A 14,793-nucleotide genomic window follows, 5' to 3' on the forward strand; every position below is an offset into this window, starting at 1 on the left:
GTGTCTTTTACGAGTGCTTCCCTGACCTTGGTTTTGGGGCCCTAATGGATAAAGGTATCAGGGAAAAGGTTTAAATGATATGTTGTCCATTCCTGAAGCATGAGCATTATCCAATCATTGTGGCAGCTGAGGGCAGTTAGGGGATAAAACTGAACCTAGTTTACCAGTCTAAAAGCTGGTCCTTTAAACTCTGATATTCACACATTTTCCTGGTCGTATGACAATAGCAGAAGAATAGAAATTACCTCATTAAGAGTTACTGGGAGGGAGCTATGCTAGTTATGACGAGAGGGCTCCACATACTTTTGTAAATTTGCTAAATATGCTGGAATGTCTGTTAATGCCTCACAAACAACAGTTGCCCTGTTAGTTCTGATTTAGGATGATCTGGTGTCACAAGACAAGCCTTTAGGCAGAGGAGGCAGAACAGTTTCCTGGTTACTTCATCATGAGACAGCATTTTATTTGATTTATTTCCTACAAGGGTCAATCACAGTTCCTTGGCTTTACTAAGATAGACCCCTCCAGCTAAATGTATCTTCTCCATCCACAAGAATGCAGGGCGCAGAGGTAACATGGGGGAGGGGGAAACTTTTAGACACGTAAAAGCATGCACATTGTGTAGGCTGGAATCTTATATTCGTGTTGTGAATGCCAAGGCCCTTCTCATTTAGAAAGTCAAGAACTTTAACATCAACTTCAAAAGAAATAGGATTAGGCTACAAGTCATTCGCCTATTTTTTTGTGGGTTAAATAGTAGCACTAGAGTTATATGGGTTTTTTTTTCCTCTTTGTATGAGAACTGCCAGAAAAAATCAAAACAATTATGTAACAGAGAAAGAGGGTGAATGCATGTGTTGGTTTCTGACTCTGGATAAGTGTGTGGGTGGTGTTACCAGATAATTGGTTGGAAAGGCTCAGTATGCGTCCTCCAGACTGTGGTCTTCTGTAGAAGTTGACAAGGGTGGTGCTATAGTGAAGCAGCCTTGGGCAACGAACAGCTTGGACAGCAACCTGTTTCTCGGCCACCCACATACCAGAGACTAGCAAACAGTTTGGTTTCTTTAAAGCAGTAAGTCTATTCCTGTTAGATGACTCTTACTCAGATGCTTGGGGTGAAGCCACCACAATGGGCTTGAGCTGAGCACCAGTTAACACCTTGTGATGGCAATGCAAAGTTGCTGTTACCGTGGCACCAGATGCTATTCGGTCAAAAAGAACAGATGGACATAAGTGACCAAAAGCATCGCTATAGGAGGGATTCTGTTCCATGCCCAAAGTGTTCCTCAAGGAAGGAAGGAAGGAAGTTCTTTTGTTCATATTAAGGTTCTCATGTATGAATAGAAATGGCAATACAGGCAGAAAGTAACCTTCATATCCCTTCATATCCCATGTCCTCGGTACACCCACATCTATGTGCTTTTGTTTCTAGGGAGTCCACATTTCAGCTGTGTTTACTCACACACCTTGCTAAGTATATTAGGTCACTGAGCTCTCCTGTTGTCTTCACATTGCCTAGCTGCAATGTGTAGTAGCTCATTTGGCGAAAATATGTTCTTCAATCAGTAATGAATTTTTTTTAAAGGAAGTGGTCAATGGGAACTAGATGGGCTGAATGAGCTTTTACATAGAAAAGCCACCTTGCAGTGGCTGCAAGAAGGCTTGCCCACCAGCTGAATGCAGTCCACCACCATTGTATGATGGTCTTCAAGATGTCTAGAAAGTCTCTTATGTTTGTGCGATACCCTGTGGGCAGCACACATGCACACACAGACACACAGACACACACACAAAAGGCAGGGGACTTGTCAGACATTTGTGGGCACCCAACATGTCTGGTGGAATGCACTTGAAGTACTAAAAAACTTATGCAAAGTTCAAGGTAGTATAACAATAACAGTGTTTTGTATTTAAAAAAAACACATTTCAATAAGTGGAAGGGGGGATGGAATTCTCTCAGAATTACAGCTGATTTTCAGATGGCAAATATCAGTTCCCTTGAAGAAAATGGCTGCTTTGGAGGGTGGGCTTTATGTTATTATACCCTGATGAGCTTCCCCCCACAAAACCCTCCCTCCTCCGACTCCACCCCTAAAACTTATTTCATGGAATCAAAGGGTTGGAAAGGACATCCAGGGTCATCTAGTCCAACCCCCGCACAGTGCAGTAAATTTCCCAACCTAAAGTTGGTAACCCTATCAATATCACAAGAATGGAGGAAAAAAACCCCAAAGCTTGGCAAAATAACCAGGACCAATGCACTGCAAAATTAAAGTTTTGCAAGCCTTCCAGGAACATTTCTCAAGCAAAGCGGTCCAAAGGACTGGGCTGCCATTGTGTGTAGGGGAGTGGATGGACGCTCTTGCTTTCACCTTCCACCCTGATGGAGGAAAAGTGCTGTCAGCAGGGCCAGTTGGACTGAAGTGATTTGCCAACGTGGGCTCCCAGGGGTGGGCCCCACCTTGCTCCTATCTCAATGGATCATGGCACAGACCATGCCTCAATCAAATTCCTTTACTAGGGATTTGAAACATTATTGCTATTTCACATGGTGAAAGGTAGGCCAAAGAGGAGATATGTACATCTGGATGAAATGAAGTGGTTCTGATCCTGCACCTGCAGCTATAGGGTTGGATCCCACAGAAGATTTCTGCATGTGCAACTATCCTTGTGTAAGTGGGAGCACTAAAATTACTCCTTGCTGGCTGCTTGCATTAAGTGAAAGCAATTGTTAACCTGCTATCTTTTCCATGTGTGCAAGACTTATAAGGTATTTCTTCTGAGACAGTTTCAAACCCAATTTAAATGAAATTACGTGACTCATCTATCGTATGCAATATTGCTCTGTCGGAACAGTTACTTCATTAACATTACATTAAACCATTATGTGTTGCCGCAGCCCTTTGGGTGAATAGACCTGTACTAAGTACATTTTTCTTCCTGCTTCTTCATTGCTGGACCCAACCCATAGTTATTTATGAGGAAAATATGGCTAGTCTGAGAGAGCAAGTGTAATGCAGCAGCCAGATTTTCAAGCTTGGAATAGGAAGACCAGAGTTTAAATTCCTACTTTGCCATTACCCTCCCTTGGTTACCTTAGGCAATTACTATCCATCTCTCGCCCTAATCCACCTAATAGGGCTGTTGTGAGGATATAAGGGGGTGTACATACCACCCAATCTTCTTGGAGGAAGGGTGGGATAAATCTGATGAATAAACAATAAAGTGATAAATACTGGACAGGATGGAATGAAAAAGGAACCGCTCTCAAATGAATGCACAATGTCCTCCCTCATTGGCAAGGCAGATCAACTGTGTTGAACAAAAAAGAGTGTTGATTGCAGACTAGCCATACAGAAGCTGTCAGTTCTATAATAAAGGGAACAGATGGCACAGGGAGAATTTCAGATTTTGCTTTAACCTTCTCTCCCATGCCAAGATTGAGATTTTCCTGGAACTGAAGACCATCTCTCCTGGACCATGAGTCATTGCAAGTTCACTTGTTACAAAGATTTTATTTAGAATTATTACAAAATATAAGGAACTGCACAAGGGGATGCTTTGGCTTGCAACTGGTCACGAGGGAAGGAAGTGGCATATGGAATAACAGAGCTATTCAATTGCACAGTAGAGCTTCTGGCAAACTGAACTCCTGTTCTCCTTTCTAACAATCAGCACCTGGGCTTCATTATCCCACCTGGATAGATTTTTTTGTGTAAAAATTGCAACCAGTCATTTGGGAAATTCTGCTTTTCCAGTATGGAGGGGAAATGATGCTGGTTGGAAAAGCAGAGATCTTGAAGGACGTTGTGCTTCTGACCTTTGATGGGGTCCAGTTGACCCCAGCTGACTCAATGAACAGCCTATTGGATCTAGCACTGCTGCTAGAGAAGCAAGTAAATGCAGTGGCAAAGAGGCCTTCTCTCAACTTAGACTAGTCTGGAAGATGGCCCTGTACCTCAGCACAGCTGATCTGGCTACCTGGATTCATGACATGGTAACATTGTGGCTAGACTACTGTAATTCACTCTATATAGGTCTCCCCTCAAAGTCAACTCGGAGACTCCAGCTGGGACAAAAGACTGCAGCTCATCTACTTTCAGGCACTAGATGGAACATGCATTATCACTCCCATTCTGCAATCACTCCATAGGCCTCCCATCAGTTTCTCAGCTCATGACTATTACATTCAAAGCCCTTCACTACCCCAGGCCCCTCATATCTGTGAAACAGTCCCTCTCCCCAGGGCTTTTTTTCTGGGAAAAGAGGTGGTGGAACTCAGTCGGTTGCCCTCGGAGAAAATGGTCACATGGCTGGTGGCCCCGCCCCCTGTTCTCAACTCCCCTCTGTCTGGAGATCAGGGGGCGGGGCCACCAGCCATGTGACCATTTTCAAGAGGTTCCGGAACTCCGTTCCCCCGCGTTCCCCCTGAAAAAAAGCCCTGCCTCTCCCTATGTTTTGCCACTGCAACTTTGCTCCTCTGTGAATTGATTTAGTCCAACCCTATTTACAAGCCTTATGTTGCTTGTTCACCGATTTATAACCCAGTTAAGTGCTGTTCCTGAAACTTCTCACTGCTTGGAAAAGACTGGTGTGCTCAACAATATTTTAAAACTAGCTTGTCTTTTGCTTTTCTGGCTTGGCTGGGGATGGGGGGAGGGAGGGAGCCAGGCTGCTTCTTTCTGGTCCCCTGACAACCCTATTTCTATTTGTAGAGCCAATGAAAGAAAGCTTTGAAAAGTAGCACAGCTACTACTGACATCCCTCAAAATGATGTTTGTGGTGTTATTATGGGGCCAGCCAAATGGAGGAATATCCTTTCCTTTAGTCATTGAACATATTCCCTATGTATGCTGTAAGGTGTACAGAAATTGAGACCAGATCTGCAGCAGGCTCTGGATTTACAGTAGTGCTTCCAAAACTGGAAAAAGGCCAAGGCACGGAGGTAGAAGACGTGTCTGGCAGAGAATTCCTTCATCTGGTTCAGTTCTTCACAGGGCTTTTTTTCAGCTGGAACGCAGTGGAACGGAGTTCTGGAACCTCTTGAAAATGGTCACACAAACGGCAGACGCCTAAAACCGGAGCTCCAGCAGCCTCTAACCCTCCCCGGGCTAAAATCACCACTTCCAAGAGCAACAACGGGTAAATAGATGATGGGAAGAGCTGGTGAGGGGAAAGGGAAGACCGCAGAGGCTAAAAACAGAACAGCAAATCCCCCACCTTTAAACAAAGAAATTAGTGAAGCCCACAGTGTGGGAACAAACTCGATCCCCAAAATGGTGGCCGCAAATAACACCATTCAAAATGCAGAATTGCGGGCATTAGATAAAGAAATTGAACTGAAAATAAACTGTCTGGAAGATAGGATCGCTTCAAGGATTGAGGCTATTCTGAAGGATCAAATGGTGGAATTAAAAGAGACGATACACCAAGTAGCCCACACTGCAAACAAAGCTAAGGAGCTGGGAATTTCCCTGCAGAGCACAGTTCAAACGATACAGTTGGAGGGAGGCTGGGCTAGAGCAAAGCTGCTGGAAATAGATGACAGAACGAGGGAAAATAATTTAAATTATGTGGCTTTTCTGAAGTTGATGAAGGGACAACTGATTTGCCAACGTTCATTGCCAGATGGCTAGCCGACGTGATCAAACTTGAAGACGGAGTTTTCCCTTCAATTGAAGAAGCATATCGGGTTGGAAGGCCCAATAACCGTTGAAGAACAACAGGAAGGGACAAAATCGTCAATTTCCTCAGTTACAGGACAAAAGCAAAGATTATACAAGAAGCTAGGAAAAGAGGCCACTTCCCTTTCCAAGATAAACAGATCCTGATCTTCCAGGATTTATCCAGGGAGACTCTCGAAGCAAGAAGGGAACTCAAACCCATCGCTAAGCGACTGCAAGAGGCGAATATAAGATACCAGTGGACTCCATCAAATAAGCTAATTGTTCGATTGCAAGGAAAAGTATTCCAAGCAGCTGATACTGGCAGTGATCAACAACTTCTACGTGAACTGAACCTGGACTTACAAGACAAATTGCAGGCACCCTTGCACAAGGAAAGAAATATGAAGCAAACAACCCTTGGGAAATGGAGCAAAATCCCTGTGAAGCAACCTGTTCAAACAAATAGACAATGTTCAACAATCTCATTGTAACAAGAGCATTGTTACTTCAATATATGTTGCTTCAATTGTAACATTGAAGCAACATATATTTAGCGAATCAATTGGGGGGGGGGCTAAAGGATTTCTGGTCCTTGGTGGCCCCTTAAGTTTGTGTTTCCTCAGACATAGGGTCTCACCAACTCTCTGTTACTGACTTATAGTCAGTAACTCAGGCGGAAACAGTTATGCAGTTGCAGTTCTTTTCTATTTTCTTGTTTCTGTCTCTCTTCTCTTTCTATATCACTATTTCATCCACTGAGTTAACGGGGAATGGAGGTAGAGGGAGGTAAAGTTGGGTAGAGTTATAAAAAGTTTTTTTGGGGGGGAGTTGGATTTGTTTAAGTGCTATGTTACTTATATCATTTGTCCACATTGGTCATAGTGTGTTTAGCTTATGGAGACGACAAAATATGTTGAACGTGATATACATGCTAACTGGAACTACAAAGTACAACAGGAGGAACCAGATAGACATCTCTCATTCTGGGGTAGAGAATCCCTACTATTTGTTGTTAAATATTGTTGTTAATAATGTTGTTAATAATATACTTATGGGATGGCATTTAAGGTAATTACTTACAATTGTAGAGGGCTGAACAATAGAATAAAGAACAAAAGAGTCATGAAAAAAAAGAAAAAATGGTCACATGGCTGGTGACCCCACCCCCTGATCTCCAGACAGAGGGGAGTTTAGATTGCCCTCCGTGCTGTGGTGCGGAGGGCAATCTAAACTCCCCTCTGTCTGGAGATCAAGGGGTGGGGCCACCGGCCATGTAACCATTTTTGCCAAGGCCATTTAAACTTTAAAAAACTCCCCCCTTGTTCCAGCTGACCCAAAGTGACATCATTGTATGGTCCTGAGTTCCACCAGCTCTTTTCCCAGAAACAAAGCCCTGGTTCTTCATATATTCAGTTCAAGGATCTCAGTAACAAGATGAGAGAAGACCTTTCTCTGGTCAACAAGGCCTATTTTGCTGCTGTATTTACTTGTTTCTCTAGAAGCAGTGCTAGATCAAATATAACCCCCAGGCTTTTCACTGAGTTAGCCGGGGTCAACTGGGCACCGTCAAAGGTTGAAAGTGCAATATCCTTCAAGATCTCTATTTTTCCAACCAGCATAATTTCCATCTTATCTGGGTTCAGTTTCAATTTGTTTGCTTTTCAGCCATTTGACCACAACTGTCAAGCAGCGACTCAGCAGGTCAACATTTCTGCTTGGCCACCAATTAATTCAGAAACAAGCACATTTAGACCTGCTATCCTAGTTTTCTTGCATGCATATCAGCAGCAGAAGAAAGGCTGAACAGCTTTTTAAAGTGGCATGTGTGAATTCAGCCTTATATGTGTGAATTCAGTCTTATACGGAGAGTCGACACACCCAGGATAATCAGTTTACTCTTGACAATCTATCCCACAGATTCAATTGGCCAGCATGTCTTCACTTGGTTCAAAACACTTCCCTCTGTTTTGACATGTGTGTGAAAATGAAGCAGTTTTCAATTGCTGTCGAGCCCTTTCAGATCTGTCACTTATTGGGTAAGAGTGTTGCTCTGGGGATAGTCAAGGAAGATGCTCTGGGTGTACATTTTGTGCCTTAAGCAAATGGAATGCTTGCGGGAGGCTGAGTTAGCACAGCTGCTATAGTTTCTTTGGAAATGGCATGAAGCCCAACAATATGGAACAGCACCTTCATGGCAGGAGGTGAAGGGAAAGGGATATAAGCTGTGAGATTTGGACTGCTTTCCTAAGAATTGTTTAAGGTCATTTCTTACTGGGCTGAGAATCCCCAAATAACATCACTTTTTTTTTTTAAGTGACAGGAGCTATTGAGGTGCAGTTACAGCATTTTACAGAGCGCAAAAAAGAATCCCTGTCCCAAGAAGTTTATAAGGACTGTCATAATTTATTTAGATATTTATAGCTCACATAGCTCAATGGGGATCCAAACTGGCTAAAACTATTATTCTCCCCTCCTTTATTTTTTCACAACCACCCTGTGAGGTAAGTTAGGCTGAGAGTTTGTTTATTTATTTACTTCCCAAAGGGGACTCAAATCAGCCTACATTATTGGTCTCTCCTCCAATTTATCCTCGTAACAACCCTGTGAGGTAGGTTGGAATGACAACGTGTGACTTGCTCAGGGTCACCCAGCAAGCTTCAGTTGCAGAGTGGGGATCGAACCTGGGTCTCCCAGATTCTAGTCCAGCACTATAACCACTACACAACATTGGCTCTCACCTCATCAAGGAATAGGAAGAGTTCATTTCAGTTACAAGGGCTTAGGGTTAGCTTCAGGAGGGAAGTGTGGTTGTGCCATATGATTCACAGAAAGGTGTGGTTTGAGTAGGGATTGAAGCATAGTGCAGGCCTAAGGACATTAGTTGTTTTTGTGTTGTGATGGAGGAGCAAGAGATGAAGCAAGCGCCGTGGACGAAGCCAAACCACTTGAACATGGAAGGGGTTCTGATAGCCCGGGACCGAGTTGGTGTTCAAGACTTTGTCCTTCTGGATTCCCACACAAGTGAATCTGCATTCCTGGACCACCTTCGCAAGAGATACCGGGAGAACCAGCCTTTGGGTCCAACACACAGTCAGAAGACAACCGAGATGCTGAGAACCAGCGAGAGAGGGAGCACCAGTCTTGGCACAGATATGGTGCCAGGCAGACCCGGGCTCGTTTTACCACACGGCGCACTGCTGGCAGGCATGAAGGGGTCCCGACACTAGAAGGAATTATCCAGCAGTTGGTCATTGGGATTATTGCTCCCACCATGATACCAAACCTCGGAGTGGGCCCTTGGGGAGACTTGCATTCAAATCCCATGGACTATGCCTGGGGGGCCAATGGCTTGGACGCCATTATTACTCGGCATTATAGGCCTGAAGCAACCTCCACCTCCACTTCCAAAAGAGTGACAGATGTTTGCTGCTCTGCTACCCATGCCCAGCGTCTAATGTTTTTCTAGGAATGGCCTGTGAATTTGCTTTACCATAGATTGCAGGCTACCCAAGGGGTTGGATCGAGTGGTTCAATGCTAGAATTATGTGCTGCCTCTTTTTTCTGTTTATATAGTTGTAATTTTAATGATTATGTGTAGAAATTTTAAACATTTTTAGTGATACTTAATATGTTTGAATTGTGTTGTTATCCGCCCTGAGCCCGCTGATGTGGGGAGGGTGGAATATAAATCTAATAAATTAAATTAAATTAAACTACACATTACATGTTCCTTACATCACATATGGTTGCCAATCTCCAGGTAAGGCCTGGAGTCCTCCCAGAATTACAACTGATCTCTTGACAACACAAATGGCTTCCCTGGAGGAAATGGCAGATTTAGGGACTCCGGCATCACATCCCTGATGAGCTCCCGCTATCTGAATTCTGCCTTCCCCAGGCACTACCCCCCATATCTCCAGAAATTTCCCAAGTCAGAGTTGGCAAGTCTACACCCCCAGATGTGCATTGCAAGTTCTGTGCTGAGAGCTTAGTCTCAGGCTAATCCAGATTGAGACAATGAGGCATGAAACAGTATGCTAGGGAAACCATACATACCAATGGGCTGTGTGCATCTTTCTCCAAAGGGACAGATAGCAGCTCCCTAGGGCTATTTCACATCAGGCAAACATCATAGGGGGAAAGCTTAAGACCTTCTGCCTGTGTACCATTGTTCCAATCTGAAGCATACCCAAATGTATGGGCAAATAATAACTCCCCCTCTCCCTCACACCATGTTTGGGTCAAAGATGGCACAGGAGGGAAGGCAGTGCTGTTAAAAGGAGTTTGCCCAGGGGAACTCCCACAAAATGCCAGCGTGTCCCCAAGGCAGACTCAGGGATGCTATCTCACCTAGACCAGCCCTTAGTTAGGCCTGGAGGAAGGAAAGGGCACATTTGGGTTCTGGGATGCTGTGAACAAAGGCCAGTCCTAACAGGTAATACTCAAAGAAAAGAAAATCCAGAGAAAACCGAAGGCTGGGGCTTAATTTGAAGGTTTATGCCTGTAGGATAAAAATCATTACAAGTCTGTTTCTATTTAAACTACCCTCAGAAGCAAGGGGATCTGACATTCTTTTTCTTGTAAGAACAATATTTTAAGGAGCCCTTCTTGGAAAGGATCTCTCCTGTTTTGAGACAAATAGTTTTCAAATGAAGGCTCCTTCCCTCACATCAGTGCATAAAGCGGCCTTATGCTGAATTGGATCATTGGTCTATCAAAGTTAGAACTGTCTCCTCTGATGACAAACAGTTCTCCGGGGTCCAGGGAGGGGTTTTTCACATCACCTAGTACTTGACATTTTTAAACAGGATATGTGAGGATTTGAACCTGGAACCTTTTGCTTGCAAAGTTTGAACCTGCTCTACTTCTGAGCCATATCCCCTCCCTCTCCTTTTTGAGAGAGTTTTTTTCCCTAAAAAAAATTTAAAAGATGAAAATACAGAGCAGGGCCTTATTTTAAAGGATACAGTGAATTCAGAGACTGTATTTTCTTAAAGTTACAGCTCTGCCTTCCTCTGGTTTAGGCCAGTAATGCAGAGATAAAAGTTCAAGGTGGGTGTAAAATACAGTCCACTTTGCAATATGAAGGTGTGACTTGCCTCTTGTCATTTGGAGCCTCTGATGCAGAAACCGAAGCCCAGATCCTTACAACGCCCCCCCCCCACACACACTAATCCAGCTCTTTGGATGCTGTTAATCCTAAATAAATATTAATTAGGAACTAGTTTGATGCTGCTTAGTCCTTCCAGGAGAGTAAATTATACATGATTGCAAAGTGATAGCTATGTTAACTTTTCACAGCAAAATAAAATTCCACTGGCACCTTATTGATCAACAACATTTACTAAATTATGTAACTTTTGTTTTATTAACATTTCACAACCTTTAAAAATATTTATTTTACAAAATTTATATCCCACTTTAATCAGGGCTACCAAGGCAGCCAGTAATTAAAAACAGCATTATACAATTACATTATAAAACTAATCTAGGATAGCCGTGTTAGTCTGTCTGTAGCAGCAGAAAAGCGCAAGAGTCTAGTAGCACCTATAAGACTAACAAGATTTGTGGTAGGGTATGAGCTTTTGCGAGCCACAGCTCACCTATTCAGATGATATGAAGATATGAAGAAGTGAGCTGTGGCTCACAAAAGCTCATACCCTACCACAAATTTTATTAGTCTTATAGGTGTTACTGGACTCTTGCTCTTTTCTGCTGCTATCATAAAACTAATTAAAACCAAAACTAAAATAATATAGAGAACAAAAAGACAGCAGTTAAAAGATAAGGCAAGATGGAGGGGTGACTGAGGGAATGCTAGACAAAACACAAATGTCTTTACCAGCTGGCAGAAGATGCAATAGAATGGGACAGATGAATATCCCCTGGGGAGGCTGTTTCGTAATTTTGGCTCCGCCACTGAGAAGTCCTTCTCTCAGGTCGTCACCCGTCTATAGTATCAAGCAGTGTGCAGAATTTATTTCTGAAAGGTTTTCATTTAAACAATTTCCATTATTTTTGAAATAAAAATAAATGGATTGTTTATACTAACAAGCCTACAACAGATGTAACATTTGGAGTTCCATATATAGATATGTCACAAATATATAGCAGCCAGGGAGGAGGGGGAGTGATTCAGAGTGCAGTCCTAAATAGAGTTACATCCTCCTCAACTCACATGGTTTCTAGTGACTCTGCTGCATTATAACCAGATGAGAGTGTATTTGAGAGATTTGCTCAGCAAAGAATTTTGCAAAAGTGTCACAGCTAATTGTCAGTTCCTTGGAAGTCAGCCAGATGTGAGCTACTTTAAACTGCTGAGCTGGATGTGAACAATACACCTTTGCTGCCATCACTACTGCCTCATAGCTCTTCCAACGAGCTCTACAGCACAGCCTGTACAAGCCAGTACATGTTTTTCACTAACAGCATTTGAGACATCTCCCCACCCCCATCATGTAACTCAGTTCTGTTGTAAACCAAGGTACTGGATTTCATCTCAAGGGCTGGGGAGGTTGACAGGGATCCACCATGTTTATTTACATTATTTATAGTCCACCTTCCTCACTGAGACTCAAGGAGGATTACACAGTGTAAATCAATATGATCAACTGGATGGGACATCTGATTAAAAATGCAATGGGGTTTGGATTGCAGAAATCTGAAAACAGAAATCTGATACAGAGTTGAAACAAAGCATAAGCATTTAAACATGAACCGTTAAATGATGCAAAAATCATGCAGCAGGAGCAACAATAAACAGCACAAGCTATGCACGGTAGTACAGCCCTCAGACCCTATCCCTTTACCAAAACATCTTTCTGAACCCGATAGCTTCTAGGAGCTTCTTATTCTAGACTTCCACTGTGGGCTCAACAGGGCTATCAGTTGGGATCATAAAGTCACCCAAGGCTTCAGGAAGCCAGCTGGATTCATTCATCTCTGTGGCAGATAATTTTAACTGACCCTTTGCTCCTGCAATGCTTCAATGCCACGTTCAGCTGTGCACTGAGGAGGTAAAACAATGGTACAAGGAGAACCTCTAGTTCCCAGATTAGATCTTCTCCATTGAGCCAGCCCTCCCTAAAGGTCATTAGTATCGTCTGACTTGATATAAGGCATTTTCACCTTTGCTAGACCTTTTTATTATCAATTTCCCATTTGGTTAAACATTTCCACCAGCATTTCTTTACACACTTAACCAGTCTTAAAAGAAGTCCAGAAGTCTGAGATTACCAATGAGTTCTAAGTGTTAACAGTTCGTATACTAGCCTACTGTGCACCCACTTCAAGAAAAGAGTGCCCCCCCTTCTAATTTGCCTCACTCATAAATGCTGCTTAACACCCAGGAGGGAAAGAGTCAGGAATGAGACCAATTAGAAAAAGGGTATTTTATTGATCATATATCCCAATGCAACCAATTAGATTTTCTTTCCTCAGAATTGCAAGGGGCAGGCTTTTGATTTTTAGAAAGTTCTTCATTGCAGACCATTTTCTATCTTGCATTCCACTTGCAGTTCTCTTCAGAAGTCAGAGAAGTGGTGAGCATAATCACAGGCTCATTTACACCCATGCTGTCCCTTTGTTTTTGAAACAGATGCAGCTGAAGGTAGAATTGGAACCATGAGTTTGGCTGAATTTTCTGAGCACTTCCCCATTTCCAAGCGCCAAATCACTGCTTGCACAACTTGCAATCCCTCTGAGATGGCAAAAGGAATAATTAGGGATTAACTACTTATGCACTGTATTTCTAGTTGACCTTCCTCCATTTCAGGGGACAGGGAAGGACGTCTTGGAGGTTGTGATTCTTTGTATATCAAAGGGGGCAAAGAGTCAAATAATCCAGAAGACATTTATAAGAGAAATAAACTCTCAGACAGACTTCCTCTGGATGGAAACACTGGCCCCTATAGGTAACTTAAATGTGAGCAAAAGCTCGTGGGTCCTTTTGAGACAGAAGAAAATAAGGGAGATGACTAAAGTGGAAAATGCTGTAATAATGGGTGACTTCAATTGAGTGGGCAAACATGTACTAAGTTATGCTGCAGAGAGGAGATTCCTGTGCATTGGAAGAATTGAACACAGAGCAGGCAAGAGGAATAATGGCCCTGCCCCTGGACTTGGTTCGGAGCAGGAGTCTAGGCAAGTTATAGATGTCGATGCAAACACTGAGAACAGTGATCACAATGCTATTGCGTTCAGTAATTACATCAATGGAAAGTTGCCTCAATAGTCCAACACCATCACATTTTATGTAATTTTACAAAAATATGGTGACTAGTCCGAAGGAAGCTCCAGAATGCTCGGAAGCCATATTAATTCAAATTTTTTAATGCACACTAATTAAGACCCAAATAGAATGCATACTTCAGGTTAGGAAAGGTATGGATGCCTGAATGGTTAACAACCCAAGCCAAGGTGTTACCTGAATTGGTCTCCTTGCCAATAAGAGAATTGTGAGGGGGCGGATTAGCGGCAAGGAAGATGGCTATGCAAGAGGGGTAATAATGGGATCTTTTCACAAATTTTTACGGAGTCCCTTCCCCAAGACAGCAGATGAGGATGGTGCTTTTAAGTTCAAAGAAGACCATCAAATCGCTCCAGAATGCTCGGAAGCCACATTAATTCAATTTTTTTAATGCACACTAATTAAGACCCAAATAGAATGCATACCTCAGGTAGGAAAGGTATGTATGCCTGAAAGTTAACAACCCAAGCCAAGGTGTTACCTGAATTGGTCTCCTTATCAATAAGAAAATTGTGAGGGGGCGGATTAGCAGCAAGGAAGACGGCTATGTGAGAGGGGTAACGATGGAATCTTTTCACCAATTTTTACGGAGTCCCTTCCCCAAGACAGCAGATGAGGATGGTGCTTTTAAGTTCAAAGGGTAATATTTTATTAAAAGAGGAAAAACACACGCACACACAGGAGTAAATAATAAAAATGGTTACACTCATACAGAGTCCTAGGAAGCTAGCCAGAAGTTGGAATAGAATGAAGGAGGGGAAGTATAACTACCTATCCTGGAGAATAGTCCAGTCCACGGAGGAAGAGAGTAGCTTCAAACGTCCAGCATCCTTGGCCAGCAGAGTGAGAGGCTTAAGGTAACCTCAAGGGAGCAGCAGA

The sequence above is a fragment of the Eublepharis macularius genome, chromosome 2, assembly GCF_028583425.1.
Source record: "Eublepharis macularius isolate TG4126 chromosome 2, MPM_Emac_v1.0, whole genome shotgun sequence".
In the NCBI taxonomy this organism is placed as follows: domain Eukaryota; kingdom Metazoa; phylum Chordata; class Lepidosauria; order Squamata; family Eublepharidae; genus Eublepharis; species Eublepharis macularius.